The following is a 12582-nucleotide window of genomic DNA, read 5'->3' on the forward strand; positions in this document are numbered from 1 at the left end:
GGCCAAGGGCCGCTTTGTAAGGGCCCATCATTTTCTGAAGTTAAAAAGGAAAACTTAACTCTCACTATTGGATTTCCTGGATTCTGGTTCTCCCACCCAGATAGACAGGTATTATCATGGGGAATCTGCAAGTAAGCCAGACCTGCCAATTATCAAAGGGGATTTCTGAGCCTTCTGTTCCCAAAGAATGATCATCTTCCCTCCAATCCATACTCTGCCTCCCAGCAAAAGGCTGTCCTGGAAGAACATTTACTTCCCAGGAGACCTAATTAACATTACAAGCTTAATGGAGGCTAAGCATAAAGAATTTTTAAAAAGTTCTTTGACTGCAGTGCCATTTTTAAAGCTTCTCCTCCCTGCTCTTTGTTCGCACACATTAGATAAAACACCACAGTGGGGATGTGGTAGGGGTCAAGAGGTCCAAGGTGTTTTCGAGCTAGTTTTAACTATCGTGCTGTTGCTTCATGCTTCCCTGCTATGTTTGCACCCATCTGGGTTTTTTTAGCCTCTTTCTCTAGTTACCTTCTCACCAGGGATGTTCTTTTTGTCTGTAAGCATGTGCATGGCATGATGAGGCTCAATGGATGGTCAATGAGCAAGACTTCAACTTTCTCCTAGTCTTGCCGCATCTTTACCACTGCTGGAGAAGAATGTGGATGGGAGCCATACCCAAGCCATAGAAATCTCGAAAGGAGCTTGGAGCTATTCCTTTATGCACCAATTTAACAATTAAGCAAAGATTTCCAAACCAATCAGACGGAGAAAGCTCTCAGGATCAACCAAGTCTATGTCAGTAGAATCGCTCTCAGTCAGGTGTGGAGAGTGTAGGGAGGGCACTTACAAGTCTCTGGCTTGGAAATTTTTTTCAGGACAGGCATCATCTTAAAGATGTACACCTGGAAAAGGCAACTCTTTGGGCTTTTTCCCACTAGACACAGTTAAAACCCTTAGTTTCTGCAGGGCTCAGATAAAACAAGCCGGGGCTGACAGACCACAGTTGCAATCTTTTGCAATACTCACTAACAGAGCTTTACAATAGGTCTTGGACATTGTAATTCATGCACTTCTGTCTTAATCCATTGCTTTTCAAAGCATCCTGAATCACTGCTCCTTCCACCAGTGGCTGTGGAAAGAGGGCAGGGAAAAAGTGTCTTTTCTCTCTCCCTGGCTCAGAGGGAATGGTTGCCTTTAATTTTTATTGTACTAGCATTGACTGTATTGCTGTAATAAAAACATCTGCCCAGTATTTCCAAACTCGTCTTTTGGGAAATAATAGCTGTGCTTTCATAGCCTCATTGAAATTCAGGATGAAAAGGGGTGTCTGTCTCCCCACCTAGGCCCAGACACCCTCACCATTTCTTTCCTTCCACAGTTCCAAAACATCTTCCGCTCTTCGTTTCTCAACTTGTCAGAGAATTAAGGCTCTGGTATAAAAGCAGTGAAGGCAGCCAGCACGCTGTTCCTAACAGCCCGGTGAGCCAACCAGGCTGTTCACAGGAGAAGACGTTTTAGATCCGAACCCATTTCCTGGGAGAGAGGGATGACTGTGCGAACAAACAAACGCTCCGCCAGCTTCTCAAAAAGAGAAAGTTTTCTCCAACCAGAGTGAGATTTATACAAATCCCTGCCAAATAAAACAGATTTCCAAGAACAGGACTTGTTGGACCTGACAGAACCCACCCAAAATTCCTCCAATTAAAAAATTGTTGCAATTGAAAAGTGAAAAAAAAAAAAAACCAAACCAAAACAACCTCAAATCCCAGTTCCCAGTTGTAAGCGAAGTCCAGCTACAAAACAATTAAATGAGAAGCAGAGAAATGTGCCCAATTCAGATGTATTCAGTCATTCCCCTTCACTGGCAGCTTTCTGGTGGGAATAAACTGGAATTTGGAGCACAGGTAATTCACAGATCCACATCAGCTTTTAATTCTGCTTCGCTCCTTAGCACAACTCAACCCTAACCCTGATCCAAAAGAATGGAGGTTTCTAATGGATGCATTCAACAGGCAGTTTCCTAATCTTCTTTCCCTCCAGCCAGTCTTTGCTCCAGCTGCAGCACGTATTCAGTCATTCCCCTTCACCGGCAGCTTTCTGGTAGGAATAAACTGGAATTTGAAGCACAGGTAATTCACAGATCCACATCAGCTTTTAATTCTGCTTCACTCCTTAGCACAACTCAACCCTAACCCTGATCCAAAAGAATGGAGGTTTCTAATGGATGCATTCAACAGGCAGTTTCCTAATCTTCTTTCCCTCCAGCCAGTCTTTGCTCCAGCTGCAGCATCAGACTGTGACCTTAATAGGTAGCTTGATAAGCCTATCTATTGCGACCACAATCTTTGCCAAACCTGGAGGCTTTCAAGCCTAAAATGGTGATCTGCCACGGTTTGGATTAAAGACACCAAAGGCTGTCTGAATGAAGCTGCAGTAGATCTTTTCTCTGAGAATGAGATAGCAAGAGAGTCGTGCAACACACCCCTATGGCTTCTATCACCCCGCTCCCTGCTCCAACCTCTTCCAGGCATTGTGCAGCCGGTGTTTTGGGGTGATGGAGCTGGAGCTGCAGTTCTAGGGTACCAAATGATTGCTGCTGTCCTGCTCAGTCAGATACAGCCAGTTGGGGATTTCTCACGGAGGTTGGTCCTGCACCCACTGATGTCCCTGGCAAAAGCACCTCCAAGATTTAATGCTGCGGTTCTAGGTTCCTAATCAAAGTCTGTGACTCTGTTGCAGATCTTAAAGAGTACATACCTGGTTTTATAAAGGCAAAACACCCGTCGAGGACTTCTTTAATTGCATAAAAGCCCCGATCTTTGCAGCTCCAATTTTATAAAATCAGTTCAGCTTTTATTGCCTTAAACCATCTGAGGCTACAGAATTGTCCCCAGTTTTTTAAAGCTCTGATTTTTCAGTCGTGTGTTAGAATGTCCTGAGAGTTTTTGGAAAAATGAGATTTTAGCCTCGCTAATAAAGAAGCGATAATAATTAGAAAATCTCTTGCTCAGTGCAGATTTTATAACTCCACAGATACCATGGTATTAACATTCTGTTTGTCCACCTGTTAGAAGAAACAGATCTGAAGAGTCATAACTCTAAAACAGTGGGTGACAATTTAATGAAAAATTGAGCTCTGCATTTAATTTCCTTTTAAGTTCAGTTGAGCATTCTGCAAGATCAAAGGGGCTTTGTGGTTTGCAAATGATCTATGATATCAGAGAAACAGATTATAACCCAGGCACAGTTTGGTATTTAAGTAAGTATCCGCTTTTAATACCAATGTTTAAAGTAGGCTAATGGAACTAAAGCGCAAGTATAATTTCCTATGATACAAGTCTATAATCCAGTTTAATATATCAGTTGAACACTAAAAGCATGTTGTGAATTTGTTTCACCGGTTTGGCCTCCTTTGGAAAGTATCCTGAGACACCATAAAACATTTTTAACCAAACAAGAAGTCCTACCTTAGTTTCTAAGTTTTTTGGGGCAGGGACTACACTTATGCACTTGGAGAATGCCTGGAGAAATGGGGTTCTTGGGTTCAACGTATGGAGAACAGGTAAGCAACAGAAACAATACATTTCCGTGAGGACTTTCTTTTACTGGATGCTAGAGTTCTTCCTAGAAGGCACCCTGTAGCTGACATCCCCTTTCATATCCATGCAACATTTGTTTGGGTTTTGGGTTTGGGTTTTTTTTGTTTGTTTGTTTGGTCTGGTTTTGTTGGTTTTATTTTTTTGGTTTGGTTTGGTTTTGTTGTTGTTGTTTTTTAACAAATCCCTACAGTGGCAGTTTCCACATTTGCTCTTTCAGAAATTCTTGTGCTTCAACTTAAACCTCACCAGGTTTTTCCCCTCCGTGTTTCAGAGAAGAGGCAGCTACAGACTCACCGTGGCAGATTCCACATTTCCCCTTCCAGCTCCAACTTAAACCTCACCAGGTTTTTCCCCTCCGTGTTGGTTTTATTTTTTTGGTTTGGTTTGGTTTTGTTGTTGTTGTTTTTTAACAAATCCCTACCGTGGCAGATTCCACATTTCCCCTTCCAGCTCCAACTTAAACCTCACCAGGTTTTTCCCCTCCGTGTTTCAGAGAAGAGGCAGCTACAGACTCACTTCTCCTGTCACTTGCACACTTCTTCCTACTTACTGGCTTAAATTTATGGCCAATTCATTCCTGTTTATTCTTGTGCCAATGTTGTCCTTCAGGCTAATAGGTCTATCCCCACCTTGACGTTTAGCTCCCTGATACATTTATAAGCAGTCATTATATACATTTGTCTTTCCCAGGCTGTAGGAGTCGAATTTGTAATCTCCTTTTGCAAAGCAGTTCCTTCGTCTCCCTGATCAGTGGTCCTTCCTGTTTCAATCTGGATTCATCAGTTTTGAACACCAGTGATGGGAATTGTACATGCTGTTCCAGAAGAAGCCTCATCAGCTGCCTGTACAATGGCATTAATACAGCTGTATCTTTGCTAGAAATGTCTCTTGATGCATCTCAGGATTGCATTAGTCTGACGTGACATGACATGACTCTGGTAGCCCAGACATCTCATGATTAACCAATACCTCTGGGTCTTTGTCCTCTGCAACCTCAGTGAATCCACACAATTTCTGGTTATGGCAGGAATTAGCGCAGAGTGCACAGTCATGCATACAAGATTTTACGGTTTCATCCCATTTCTGCTATTTCAATCTGTGAAGTTATCCAGTCTTTCCTGTGTGGTATCTGGAGCTCCTTTGGTACTGACAATGCTTCTCAACTTGATGTCATCATCTCGTTTTCTTTCCCCCCGCTTCTGTCTTTGGTGCCAAGCTCTGTCTGTATCTTTATTCCATGGAAGAGGTCACTGCTCAGCACAACCATTTCTCTTCATGCTGGGTCCTTGCCCTTCTTACATTCTACTGCTCATTCTTGTTTTCTCCAACTACCTCATCACAAAGACAACTTCCCGTGTGTCATTGCATAAAAAACAAGATGAGAGGACTGTTTAGGTTGATGGGGAATGCTGGAAGCCCTCTGGTCAAAGCCCCACTCATACTGGCACCAAATTTGGAATTAGATCCATTTTACTGGTGCCCATAAGGACTAGTCTGCTGCACATCCTTGGTCTAGAATATCAGTTTTCCCTTCTGTGAAAACAACAAACAACCTGACATCTCCATGATTAGAGGTAGAGATTTTGATTTTCCTATCACTGATTTGGAAAGGTGAACTGTTTTGCTGGATTTGTGATTTAAACAGCTCTTCAAGACTGGCTCAGGCAAGGCTGTCATGGCTGGTTTCGGATGCCATGTCGTTGATGCTATGGGCAGCCCTGCTGCCTGTGGCCTTGTAAGGAACATGGCTGGTTATTTGCAAACAAACTCAGGAGAATATGTTGAAAGTCAACAGCAGCTGACACTTAGCTCCTTTGCTTTAAAAGTCTAAATTTATGGCCATAATGATTTCACATTCTCATTTCTTTTTCTCATATCCCAAGGTGAAGGAGGAGGCAGCCAATTAGGCATAAAAACACAGGACTCAGTTGCCAAAAAGTAGGTATGTGATAAATGGATGTAGCATTATCCAGGACATCTGGGGTAGGTAGGCACAATCTAAAATCTACTTGTGCTCCTCTGCAGCAGCAAGTGGGAGATGCTAGACCATCTCAGATGGCACTAGACACCTAACTTCAGGCAACTGAAGCATGCTCAACGCAGCCATTAATTGCTTCCTCTGGTTAATGGAAAGAATTTGTCTTGGAGGAACATTATTGGACAAATGAATACAAATCTACTGCAAAAGAAAGACTGAAGTGTCAGAAGAAGCTGAAGAGCAGAGATTTGAGATCTGCAGAGAACTTGTAAAGCAGAAAGATGGGAGGAAGATGGGGTCCTGGGAGCAGGAGAAAGAATGAAAAAAACCCGAGATTGCATCCTTTAATATCATTAACCCTACTGACCCATTTTAACCTGAGCAAAAAAACCCTGAGATTGCATCCCAAAGACTCCTTTAATATCATTAACCCTACTGACCCATTTTAACCTGAGTTCCCCATTCTAAAGCTGGACACACTGAGGTCAGCAGCTCTGCCTAGACAGGAGGAGCACGAGAAGCACAAGGTGAAGTGACTTTAACACCAAAGTATCTAAGCTGTGTCATCAGTTGTAGTACAATAGGATAGGTGCTTCAGTTTTCACCTCGTTAATCCAGTTGCCCCACTGGATAAATAACTCTACTTTGTAGTTAATCTTCAAATAAATATGCTCTTAAAAACCAATGAGTATTTGTCTAATATAGGATAACTGTCTTAGTGAAACTAAATTAAATGCTTTTGGGTAAACTTAATTTAGCCTCTTGCTGGAATCGTTTCCAGAATGAGGTGAGGGAAAGGAAATGTTTAACTCCTGTTTGGACCAAAGATGGTGACACTGAAGGCAGCTGGAGCTTCTTGCTGGGAATAAATTCCTCCTGTGGAGAAAAGCACACATTATGTGACCAAAAAATATAGGTTATTAACACTTGTGTGGCATCTTTTAGTAGCAGATCATCAAATTTTTGAGTGTGGTCAGTGTCATTGATGCCATTTTACATGTGAGGAAACCATGGTGTGGAGTAGAGCACCTGAGGAACCAGTGGTGAAGCTGTGAGTACAGCCCAGGACTCCTCTCCTTCGTTCACAGCTGAGGTGCCAGGCTGCCATGCTTTTCCCAAGCAACGGGGAAAACTATAATTGCATGAGAGTTGACCTTTTTGGAGGACAGCCCCTCTCACACAGACTGTGTTTTGCCACAGCAAAAACCAACCTGCCTCCATCCTGCCCTGGACCTTGTCTCAGGCTATGTCAGGCTGTGCTCAAGGAAACCCTCTGGAGAACACGTTCTGCATGAAAGTCTCATCTCACCTCCTGATAGAAGATGGGGTGACCCCTGGAGCTGGAGAATGCCTGTCTGCTCGTGTTCATATGGCAGTACTGGATTTTAATTCCCCAGAAGAATGGTCAGTCCCTCTTTGAGTTCTCAGCCACTACAACACCCAGTAGAACTGAGCTCCACAAACCCGTCGTGTTTTCCACAGTGGCAATTCTTACTTATCTTGAATATCCTGCCTACTACGTGCTTATTTTATGCCTTGTGTTGGGAGACATGATAAAAAAAAAATGCTGAGCCAGCCTCCTTTCCACTGTTTCTGATAGTGCAGCGAGTTAGGGCGGGAAGTTTTGGCAATCAGCTTGTGTCCCTTCCCTTCGGAGCCCAAGTCACGTCCTCAGCCCTAGCAGGATTTTTGGCTCCTTCCCGATGCCCCCGGCTCTCCTGCCACCCTGCCTGATGTCTTCCCGAGCGGGCTCGGCAGCACCTCTGCCCGCAGGCTCAGGCACGCTCACACCTCCTGGGTTCTCTTTCACCATTCCCCCTCTTTCCCTTGCCACAGCCCTGACAGCACCAGCTTTTATCACAGCCCTTCTTATTTAGCTCCCTTCCACCGTAAACACCACTTATCTTTTCAATCTCTCTCCATATAAGATTTTTTTTTTCCCCCAGGTCTCAAATTATTCTTGTCATCCTTATCTGAACATCCTTTAATTCCCTTGGCAGTGACATATAGCATGCCAGATGAGAGAGAAGCCTTGGTTTTATACCACGCTGAAATTTTCTCCATCCCATTTCTTACACATCCCAACCTTTTTCTCGCCTCTTCGACAGAAGCTGTACCCTGAGCTGAAAACTTAAGTCAGAAGGGTGCAATAAGGATTCAGAGATATTTTCTGCTGGTCAGTGCTGTTACTAAGGTGCTTCATTGTTTCTCAAGCCTTCCACAAGTTCATTCCCTTTTTGAGCTCTTCCTTCCTTGTGCAATGCTCCAAACAGGGACCTGCTAACTACCTTCCACTGCTGACAGCAGCTCAGGTCCTCCAGGGTGGAAGAGGCACCTGTAATTAGTGGCTGCAGAGATAAATGCTCACCAGCCCTCACAGAGGACTTGTATCGAGACAGTGTAAGTCAACATAACTCAGTTTGTTTTGCCTTAATTAATATTTTTTCATTAATAGACGATTTTTGTAAACATTTTGAAGTCCCATTAAATTACCCCAAGATCCCCTGCTGTCTATCATTGCAATAGTCTTATGATAGTGCTGCATCTGCAACTAACAAGTGTACTCAAATTCCTTTCCACTCTTTTTATACAGGTTATTTTACATTCACAAACAATGGCTTAACTGAAGGATAACAGGGCAAGGACTCTCACTTTGATCTGGGTTTATATTGTCCCTAACAATGTAAGACCTTGATCCACAGGTAAGCCCACAAAATAATACTGCTGCTAATACTAACTTGTCATGTACCTTCACGCTGTCCAATCACCTAATTCAGTTATGACCTTCAGAAATTCTTTATCACCTATTCTGGACACAGGAGTGATGTTAGCTATAAATTTTACCACCTTGCTTGTCCATCTTTTATTCTGTATCACTCACTCTTCTCCTTTAGTTTGTGTCTTCTTGCTTGTTGGTCTTAGGTTTCAAGTTGTTATGGACATAAATGTTCCCTCATTGAATATATGGTCTAATACGCTATTCACTCTTCCAAAAATAAATACAAATTAATAGTATAACACAAGCCATCCTATTGAAGTTAACAGAAAAGGCACAAGATAAATAATAACAGTAGCAGAATCTGTCCCTAAGAGTTTGTCTTAATTAAAATTATAACTACACACATTAATAATTTACAACTGAAAAGGTTATGAATGTGGAATGTTTAATAACAGTAATGTAAAAAGGTGATATTTAGTTTCTAGCACCCACATGAATGCTCAGCCAGTGAATTTAGAAATAACTGGCTGTGTGGTTTGGTCTGTAATTAAGATTTGATTAATCCCTAAAGCTCAGTTTAACTTAGATTAGACCTATATTGATTTGGATTTCTTTACAATTACACTCCTAGTACAGAAAAACTTACCTGCTGATCATGATGCTGTTCATAGTGTGAGCAGTGGGTTTAAGGGGTCTGTCTGATCTTTGGCTAGGGTGTCACAAAGCATCCTACAGAAAAAGTGTTCACATTGATAAGAGGCATCCAACCCACATGGTTATGTATGCCATAATGAGAAATGACTGATGTGATATGAACAGCAAACACTATTTCTTCCAGAACTAGCTTTTCCCCTCTTGGGCTACATGACATGAAACACAAACCAATGTCCGTAAAAGCTGATGAGAACTTTTTCCCCTTAATCACAAACACACAGCTCTGGGTCCTGCCAGGAATTTATCTTCTCACAGAGAAGGCAAAAAGCCCACCACAGCACAAGGCTTTTGTTGCCAATGAGATGTGCTTATGAGAACTGGAGGAGATAAGGGCACAGCTGCATGAAGGTAAGTTCAACTCCAGGACTTCACAAGGCAGGGATAGACCAAAAGTCTTCATGCAGCCTCTGTTGAAAATCCCAGTGGTGGATGGCACGATTGCCATGAGGACTAACATCCTCTCAGTCATTACAAGACCAAGAAATCTTGAACCTGGTTTGAGCAAGTCCCACTTTTCTGGTTTTAGCAGAACTGCAGCTGATTACAATGGCTCTTCCCAATGACCTCTGGACTCAATCATTCAGAACAAACATACCAGGATGCAGATCTTGGCTAAATTAAAAAGAAATAGGGAATGATAGAGTGTTTATCCTCGACTTTGCAATCATCATTCGATGATAAGATCAGAGAAACAAATAAAGGAAATTCTAAAACTGACTGAGGACTTAAAGAACAGCACCTTCCCCGGAGTCTGCAACTGCCTCTGATTGACAATTTGGTGGCAGAGTTTTGGACCGAGTCTCTCGTCCCATTCCTAACCTTACTGTCTCAAACAGAGAATTGCTGAGCTGGAAAGCTACCTGAACAGTCAAAATATCCTCACACGGCTGCTTGTTCTGTACCTAACAGGCAGCCCTTCTTATCCAGCTTCCAAAAGAAACCATCTGTTAAACAGCTCCCCAGATCCACATCAGCTCTACGGGCGCTCTGGAATTACAGCCGCAGTGAACCAATGCAGCCAGGCTTAAAACACACTATTAAGAGGATTCATGGTGACTCCAAAACATCCAGAGAAATTCTGCTTTCTAGAATTATTGAGCTGAATATTTACTTTTCAGGACCTGTGGGCTACCGATTAGCAGTGTAATTCCCTAAAGTGACACTTCTAAATAGCCAATTAACCTCCACAGGGCAGTCAGCATCATGCCCACAAGGGGATACCTGGAAGACACCAGTGTGACTGTGTGTGAACGTGAGACTGCCTGGTAACGAAGGACAACTTGTTACAGCCATTGTAGCCCAGAGTGGCCGAGTGTTAGACTCTCCTGTCTGTTGCAGTGTCTTTTCTCCCCTGGTTCTCTCCACCTTTGAAGGGAGGTTTCAGAACAGGGTCACAAAAGTCAGAGTCACTGTTCAGTGATGGCAACGCAGCTGCTGGGTGGGGATGGTCCAAAGGCAAAATGCTGGGATCTGGTCTGCAAAGTGTAAGGAGGGGAGTTTTGAAAGCACCTGCCTCAGACTGCCCCAGCTTTGAAGATGTAGCAATGCTCATTGATTACTGCTAATACAAATGCAAAATATGGACTAGGAAAGCCATGATTCCTAGCCCCTGTTGAAATGTGCTCTGCTTTCCAGACTGGAGCACCTCTGCCAATGGAGGTTATGGCTTTCTTGCAGGTCACCAGCTCCTAGAAATGGGAAACGCTGTGTAAACAAGACCTGGGAGGCTGCATCGTGAGGCTTCTTGAGGTCTGGGCTCTTCATTTCTGTTACTGTTTATAAGGAAAGGGGCAGATCTGCAGAAATGAAGAACAAGAAGACTATAGCAGCTTCTTTAATCTTGCTGGTGATTCACCCAGTGTCTTTGCCTCAAAGACAACAGGAAAGATGGTTCTGGGGAAATCACATAGATAATATCTAGTTTCTGGGTTATAAAAGGAAAATAATGATTTCCATGAGTCCAAGTGGTGTGTACAGTGTAGCTTTATACCTGATGCAGAGTATACCTAACATAGTCTGCTGCTCTGGGTACAAAGGGGAAGGCTGCATGTGGGGTTGGACTGATCTCAGCTTGCATCCCAGCACCTTAACCAGAGCAGGCAGAGAGTGACATTACAGGGCAATTTTGTTTTATTTTTCCTTCACACAGTACCCAGCAGACATGGTTAAGGGGGTGTCAGCACACATTGCCTTCCAAACTCTTCTTAATCTCAAAGGTCTTTTTTGTTTGGGGGCATGATTTAAATGTTCCCAGCTCAGGTGAAGTAGAGTCCTGTGAGGATCAAAGCATTGAAGCCTAAAGAGTTTTAGTTTGTGTTTCCTCTATTCCTGTGGAGTTTGAAAAACTGTGCTGTTACAAGGTTTTCAGTTTATGGCTCCTGCTGCATCAGGGGTCTGACTAAAACAAGCTTCCCTACAGACAGATGCTGCATCCATGGTTGCTTTCTCACGCTGATGTGACCTGCAAGGCTCACGATTTCTGCTACTACTCAAGACAGGGGAAACTGAGGTCTGAAAGGGATATTTGGCATTCAGAGAAGAACAGTCAGACCGGGTCTCTGGATATCTCCAAATATCACTGGAAGTAATGTGGTTGGCAGAGCTTCCCTGAGAATTGTCATCGTGATGTTATGTTACATTAAACCCAAACTTTGGTCCTTGAGTTTTGATCCCATTGAGTCTAAGATCCCTTTAGATGCTAGCTCTGGAGGTGACCTTTAAGGCTTGTACCCCTTTCTGCTTATGGAGCTCTGAAGACCATCTTCCATAGACTTCAGAAACAACAGGAACCTTCCCCCTCACCAAACCCACTTGCATACCACCAGCAGAGCTCCTGGTCACCTTGACAGCGTGAAAACAGCTAAAGATCCTAATGTCAAATTTTAAGAGCACTCCTAAGCCATGTGCACTCTTCAGACAGACATACCATGATAGTTACAGACCAGCAGGACACACGCTACAGGCAGGAGCATCCTGAAGATGCAAGTAATATCCTTCCAGAGAGACCCAAAACTTCCACATCTTGACCTTGATCTTTTGTTATGTCCTCTGTAAGTCCCATTAACTGGAGTTTTGCTTATATAGTACTTCTTTTTGCTTATAGTAGTGCCCTTTATCAGATACTCAAGAAATTTTGAGACCCTTCTTTGGTAGCTTGTCGTTGATATCCATCACAGAAGTCCAGCCTGAAAGAACAGCCATCCCTAGCTACCATCTGGGTGGTAGCTAGATCTCCACCCACAGAGGTTTTCCTCTGAGTACGTTGCCCTGACTGGCCATGGCTATTCACTTTCTGTTCTGTTCAGGGTATTCTCCTGTGTTTCTCTAGTGTTTCAGATCAAGTCCCCTGCACTTGCCAGAGCAGTTCAGATCAAGGGAGAAGCATTTTTGCAGAAGTAAAGGCAGACTGTTACTTGGCGATTGAAACAGCATTCACAGAAAGGGTGAGTTTCCCAGCACATATTTAAGTGCCACTATCACAAATATCTCTGCTGAGCAAAACAGGCTCAGAAGGGAAAAAAAGGGACAACCTGGAAGTTCCATTCCTACTTCTGTCTCCGTGCCTTATGGGTCATCCA

Source organism: Calidris pugnax, unplaced genomic scaffold (assembly GCF_001431845.1).
Source record: "Calidris pugnax isolate Ruff unplaced genomic scaffold, ASM143184v1 scaffold54, whole genome shotgun sequence".
NCBI classification, from domain to species: domain Eukaryota; kingdom Metazoa; phylum Chordata; class Aves; order Charadriiformes; family Scolopacidae; genus Calidris; species Calidris pugnax.